Source organism: Nannospalax galili, unplaced genomic scaffold (assembly GCF_000622305.1).
Source record: "Nannospalax galili isolate Female #2095 unplaced genomic scaffold, S.galili_v1.0 scaffold4340, whole genome shotgun sequence".
Lineage (NCBI taxonomy): Eukaryota > Metazoa > Chordata > Mammalia > Rodentia > Spalacidae > Nannospalax > Nannospalax galili.
This window is the reverse complement of record NW_008346899.1, coordinates 17,501-25,107: the sequence shown is the minus strand read 5'-3', so window position 1 is coordinate 25,107 and position 7,607 is coordinate 17,501. Positions and strand designations below refer to the sequence as shown.

At 37.1% G+C, this 7,607-nt stretch overlaps 1 non-coding gene across 1 annotated transcript; it reads right to left on the bottom strand.

Moving 5' to 3' along the window:
- Positions 1-5,797: 5,797 nt before the first annotated feature.
- Positions 5,798-5,900, bottom strand: LOC115072069. The gene has a single exon (XR_003851129.1). It is a non-coding gene; the product is annotated as a U6 spliceosomal RNA (small nuclear RNA).
- Positions 5,901-7,607: the final 1,707 nt, after the last annotated feature.

Genomic DNA, 7,607 nt, shown 5'->3' with positions numbered 1-7,607 from the left:
TCATATGAATTCACAGCAAGGTTGACAGCATTCACATGTGCCTTGCAAGCTCAAACGAGAAAAATATCCAAGCATAATCATGAGGAAGTGGTTATGAATCTCCAACCTCACCTAAGTAAATTGCGGCACCACTGGGTATATTTTGCCAAGCCAATTGTTTCTGTAGCTTACAGGGGCCATAGCTGGTAAGGTTGATGATTACCTTTCCTGCCAGTGACATGCAAAATATATTCTAGTTCTATGAGAACTAGTCAGCAGAGATGTAGCTTTGAAGTCAGTACCAGTTTTTTTATCCTTGTGTGTTCTAGAATTCAAGTATGTAGTATCTTCAGAAACAGGGTTTTACCATTAGAGTCTCGTAAGTAACCAAGTGTAATGACAACAGCCAGTATAGTTTGAGGATGTATACCATGAAAGGAGCTTCTTTAGGAGATTTCCATATGACTGTTTCAAAAGACATTTCGTGTTAGTTGTGCCTCCTTTTGCTCCATCTTCTGCCTTATCATCCTAGTCTCCATGTCGTTAAACTCATCTTATTCTTTATTATCCTTTCCCCTTTAAATCCCAGCCTTCTTTCTCCTTTCTCATGAACCACTCCAAAGACCCCATATCCATTTCCCCATCTGTAAGGACTTTTCTGTTGAAATGCACCTATCTAAAGATTCAAAGCTGAGGACAGGACCCAGAGGACCCAGGACACATAATGGTGGCTATGAATCATCTGTATCTCCAGGTCCAGGGGATCTGTTACATAAAATGATCTTAAGATCATGTGTGTACTGCATGGCACAGGTGCACTTACATACTTGAAGACATAACACTCATACGTGTAAAATAAAAATAAAGTTTTATAGATTAAAGATAGCATTTATTTGTGAAGGAGAACATACAAATTTTGCCTTTCTGTATCTGGGTTTCCTCACTTAGAAAGATCATTCCCATTTCTATCCATGTACCTGAAAATTTCATAATTATATTTTTCTTAGCAGGTGCAGGATATTTCATTGTGTAAATGCACTATACTTTCATTATCCATTGATTAAGACATTCAGCAAAATAGCAGAATATAAAATTAAAACACAAAACCTGTAGCCTTCCTATGTAACATCAATAATATAATAAGAAAGATATTAGGGAAATGATCTGATTCACACTAGACTCAAATCAAAAGAAATATCTTTGAATAAATATAATTAAGGACATGAAGGACTATGCTAAAAATTAAAAAATTGAAGAAAACGTTTAAGAAGATACCAGAAGATGTAAAGATCACACATGCTCATGGATGAATACAATTAATACTGCCAAAATTGTCATCATCATAAAAGCATTCTACAGATTCAACACAATCTCCACTAAAATGTCATCAAAATTTTTCAAAAAAATGAAAAAAATAAAGTTCACATTTCATATGAAAATATACAAAATTCAGAATAGCTAAAACAATCCTGAAAAATAAAAGGAAAAATAGAGTCACTGTCCTCCTTGAATTCAAGTTGTATTGCAGACCTCTGGTACAACCAGAGGGAAATGTATTAGTGCAAAAGCTTACTGGAAAATACAAGTGAAATACATATGATTGCATGCGTATAGCTGAAGGCTATGCCATAACAACAACCACAAAACTCCAGAGAACCATGTAAAGGAAACCTATCTTGTGTTGTTGGTCAGGGTATTCCAATATGTAAGGGGCTGCCAAAATAGTACAGGCAATTGCCATAGATCTTGATAGCATCCCAGAATATAAAGGTAAGATCCTATTGATGGAGGCAAGACCATAGCTCTCTAATTCTATGTAAGCTCTTCTTAATGAGAGGGAACTCATGTATGGTTCTGTAATATAGCCAAATACACATGGCTGGAGATGGCATAGAAACTAGATAAAATTTACTTTTTTCAAAATCCTAGACCAATATTATTTCTTAGTATATCGAAATTTGAATCCTCATATTTACAGAGAATTTTACATCACACCATTTATCAAAGAATGGCCTTTGGGCAACAGATGGAGACAATTACAAAGTTCTATCACTAGTCAAACACAGAGCATAAGTGTCTTTGAAGTGTCTATCCATAACTGACACATCTACATTGCAATCTCTACACCTAAGACTCAGGGAATATGGTGTAACAGGGGGTGAAAAGAACATTACTGCATCTCTCAACTCTTACCACTGAAACTTCCACATGCAACAGGTGATAATTAACCCAGAAAGTCACAAGTTGTCAAAGAGGCTGCAAAGTGTTTTTCCCTGAATAGGACACCTACATCAAACCTAGGCCACCCAGGACTCAGGATTGAAGACAATGGGGGCAAAAAGTTGTAAGAGGTGATGGATCACCACAAGGAAACAGAGCTTTCCAAACAGCAGAAGAGCTACTTGTATGAACTCACCATAATGATGACAGCATGCACAAGACCACACAGACTCACATCAGACAAAATCCCAGCATAGAAGTGGAGAAGTGCTAAGAAGCCCCAACATTATCTAAGGTACTATTGGCAACTTATAAATGCTGGGAGAAGGAGAGTTGGTTTTTTTTGAGGGTATGTCACTAGATAGCTGAACCAGGATCTAGTGGATGGCCCCACACCTAAGGGCTATTGAGGAGAGAAATGTTCCATGATAGGCCTTAATATATATGATATATGATAAAGTATAGGAAATCAGGTGGGGGGGTGTATAAAAGGATGCAGATAGTGCAAGTGGTCTAAATATAATAAAAGTAAACTGTATGAAATTGTCAAAAAATCAATAAAAACATTAAAAAATAAAACAGTATGGTAATTGCATAAAAACATCGATCAATGCAATATCATTGAGAATCCAGATTTTTGCAAGGCACTTAGAGTCACCTGATTTTTGAAAAAGTATCCAAAAATACACACTGAAATAAGACAGCATGTTCATCAAATGATGTTAGCCACCTGGATAGCTGCATGTAGAAGAACGAAATTAGATCCCCATCTCTTACCCTGCATAGTCCTCAATTCCAAATGGATCAAGGACCCCAATGTAAAGCCTGATATTTTGAATCAGATGGATGTTAAAGTAAAGAAAGCACTGGAACTTAAAATCACAGAAAAGGACTTCCGGAACAGGACTGTAGTCATGCACACAATAAACCCAACAACTTAACAATGGGATCTTACAGATGTAAAAACATTCTATACAGCAAAGGATGCCATCATCGGAGTGAACAGGCAACCTACAGAATGTATAAAACATTCCTTACCTTTTCTACCACTAGCAGAGGATTGGTATATAGACTATAAAAATAACTCAAAAAAGACTAAGTATAAAAATAAAAGCCCAATACCAGAAATAGACTCCCTCTTTTTGAGTCTATTGAGCAGGGCATCCCATAGACCCTCAAAAAGTAGTGTGCATTGCTCCTGCTCATTTACCAACCAGAAATTGATGGTAAGATTATATTGCTGAAGACGCTACACATATGAGCTGCAGAAGACACAGGGAAAAAACAAGTTGGTGCTGACTTCAAAGACTCATTTATATTGCCTAGCTTTCATGTGGTGGAAGGTGCTATGCATACCACTGCAAGAGAAAAATAACTACTAATCTTACCAAGCTGTGAATCCTGTGACCTACAACAATGACTGGTCTGACAAGATAAGCCCACTGGTGCAATGGTGGCATGAATATTATGTGATTAACCAAACACTTTCCAATTGGATTTAAGGTCCACCTCATAGAATGAAGGTCTACCTGATATTGATATTAAGCCTAGGAACTTGTGATTAAATAGGCAGAGAGCCTAATGCTTTAAATAGTGTTAAACTGACTCATAATGACTTATTGTCATGCCCATAGATTAAAAAATGTCTTAACTCTCATCAGAGAAGTTTTCTTGTGTGGCAGATGGTGATTAATGAAGAGACCCACAGCTGGGCAATGTGTAGAGAACAAGAGAATACAGAGTACATATCACGGAAGAGTACATATCACTGCATATGTATATCAAAATTCTGCCTCCCAAGGACCAGGCATCATTCGGGGTGAGTAGAAAGATTGTAAGACCCAGAGGTGGTAGATGACTAGAGGGAAAAAGTGTTCTAGAGAGCTGGTCAGTTCCTCATGGTGACTCAATGATGACAGCATGTACAAGTATCAGGTAAGTTCAAACCAGACAACATCCTAGGATGGACATGGAGAGATGAGTAAGAAACTCCAACCTTACCTGAGGAACTGTTGGTAATTAGTGGCTGCTGAGCATGAACAGTGAGATTTGTGGTAGGTTGACCATTTTCCATTGGATGAACCCACACAAAAGTGCATTTCAGGACACAATTTTGAGGTACATGAAATTGTAGGGCACTGGGAAGTGCAGATGAAGGAGGGAATCTAAATTAAATAAAATGATATTGTATGAAATTTTCAAAAATCCAGTAAATAAATGCCTAAGAAATCCAGCATTGCTAGAAGATATTCAAAAGCAAAAAATGAACAAGCACAGAAGTAAACGTAAAGAACCTAATTAAAAATTTTGCAAGCAACTAAAGAGCATTTTCAGTTTCTAAGCACATGAATTCATTAGGAAGAGGCCATTCATCTTTGGAGGAATGGCTATTTCAGAAGAATACAAGGTGAGTCTAGATCTATCCAGCTGATCAGAAGTCAGGGAAGATGGTGGATTGGAGGGACTGCCTGAGTAGGTACTTAGCAATCTATGCCAAGGTGTTTAGCTAGGGTAGGTTAGGGATCTAGTGTATGGATCTGACACAGAGGAATTGGAGCCTGCTGGCAGGGACAGGGTCAGAGTGGGTGAGAAAAATGGAATAGAGATGCAGTGGGAAGGATCGTTCTTACCAAATTCCTTAATGGACAGGTCTGTCTGACTGATCAGGAGCCAGGGAAGATGGAGGTGGAGGGAATCGCCTCAGTAGGGACTTAGCAATCTATGCTAGGGTGTTTATCTAGTCTGAGTTAGGAATCTAGTCAAGGGATTTGAGGTGGAGGAAATGGAGCCTGCCTGGGTCCAAGGCTGGCTGAGATCACATAAGTATATCTTCTGAAAAGAAATCTATTCACATATTCTGAAAATTGTATTTTTCTTAATATTTGAGAAACAATATCAATGGGAGAATAAATGAAACACTTCAGAGGAAACACTAGGGACATACACCTTGGTGACAATGCACATTTTCAAAGTGTATAGGAAGAAATTTCAAATTTGCTAACATTAAACCCTTAAAATCATTCTCTTGGTCAAAAAGGATGACTTCTTAGTCCCAAGAACTCTTATTCACTCCTCAATAATTAAAACATAATTTAATGCTTTCTCTAGCATTTCCAGATAATAATGTGACATAGACACTTCAGTGACAAGTGTTGTTCACATTGTGAATGATGGTTATGCATGTCTGCCTTCATGTACCTGAAAGCCCAGGTATAGGGTAGACAGCTCACTAGTTGGCATAAGATGGCACAATAAAGTTAAGCATCACTGATCTCATATTACCTATGAGCTGTATAGCTAGAGTCATTCTATTTGTATCTAGGTCTTTCTGAGTTCCCAGAAACTGTGCTGAGGTTTCTAACTGAAGCGTAGAACATAGAAACCTGGAAATAGGTTAAAATATTCAGTCTACAATTTGAAAATTCTACTAAGAACTTTAATACACTTGTGAAAACTATGCATCAGAAACCCTATTTCTGACACAGAGCACAAATCATTTCATGGGACTACCAAGAAAGAGAATGAAACCCAGGAAGAAATAGTTTTGGAAACTAAATGATTAGAATATTAAACACAAAGGAAAAGGTGTAGCTTTTTTTTTAATGTGGAACTCTTCACGAATTTGTGTGTCATTCTTGCACAGGAGCCATGCTAATCTCTGGTCATTCCAAATTTAGTATATGTGCTTTCGAAATGAGCACAGGAAAAGCATAAGTTAATGGATGTTTTTGGAGGGTGGAGAATTGACGTAGTATCTCAATCTGTATCACAGGTTGGTCTGGAGTTCACAGAACAGACCTCAGCTTTTATAGTCCTAGAATTAGAGTGATGAACTACAGTAACTGGCTCTCAAGCGGTCTTTATTGAATATATTGTTTGGGACAAAATCTTTTTCTAAAGGAAGCTTCACGTGCCTTGCATTACATACAGTCTCATCTAAGACTACATTATGCAAATCACCAAAAACAAAAATGGCTGCATTCGTGTTCAAATATAGTGCTGAAATTCCATATTTCCACAATCCCTTATACATATTTCTTGTTGTACTATTCACAAGTCATCACTATATTTCCACTAAGAAGATGCTGCCTTCATGAATGCACTCAGTTCTGAGGAACTAGGATGCAGAAGAGCAAAGTCTTCTACCAGCTTCTCTCCTTTAGCTCATGGCCCACTACACAGGTATTGCCATGTATCCCACAGCAATAGCACATGTGCATTTCTCCATATTTAATAATACAGCTGATGAAGAAGAATGGAAAAGACTGTGTCTGCTGAATAACCCTGAAAGTTCAACTCTAACTGAATCTGCTTTGCATATTTCTCGTCTAGAGATTCCTCACCTCACACAGGTGCTATTGTTGAATCCCCAGAGCGTCCACAGAGTGTCTGGAGTGGATTAGCCCTATCCAAGCAACATCAGCTCTCCGTCTCCATGCTGTGATTTCTGTTGGCCTTGATACCAGATGAGACTAGGAATGGGATAAATGATTCCCTGAGTTTCCATCTCATGGAAGTATTCAGAGCATTATCAGAATAATTCATTCTGGTAACTATGTGCCTAAGAGAATCTGATTCTAGAGAAAACTGATTCTATGCCTAAAATCTTAAAATTCTAATCTCTACATAGTCATATGTGTTAAATAGATTGGATATTTAATTTATTTTTATTATTTTAAGTATGAAGATCTGCAAATGGGCAATGACTTAATCTAGTTTCTAGTAGCCATGGCCATCTATATTTTGGAGAGAATCACTGTCATTTGTAAAATTAATCCCGAATGATGAACTGAGAGCTTTTGTTAACAACACACCACGTAACTTTAACATGCCACAGTTAGGGATCTATCGCTCCTGGACTCCAGAGTCCTGAAGTGAAATAGGTCTGCTAAATCCTAACCACAATTTAGCTGTTCTACATGACACAGTCCAGAAAAACACAAGAAGCTCAGAAAGTAACCAACGATGACTAGTAATAATCAGATATGTAGAGTTTAGAGATGCATGTGCAAACAACTAAGTGTTAGTAGCATTAGAAATGTAGGAAACAATTTATTCTAAAACGAAAATGAAATCTTTTTTAAAGGTTAAAAATTCATTCAATTTTATGTCTTACAGGGCTTATACTGAGTTCAATATTGTATAACTGTATTATTTCAACTGTGATCCTAGAAACTTGTAGCCACTTGTGAAAGAGATTTATTCTTGCTCTAGAGTGTGTAACTGAATATGTTAAAGCTGTAGTGAAATGCTTATTCTAATCATGTATTTATTTAAAAATTTAAAAATGATTTAAAAGGTAATAATTCTTCAAAGCATAAAAATTTGCTCCTTAATTATTAGTAGATGTGAAAAACATTATCATTGAAATCTACCTGATGACTTTATATCCATTCTCAGATCGGAAG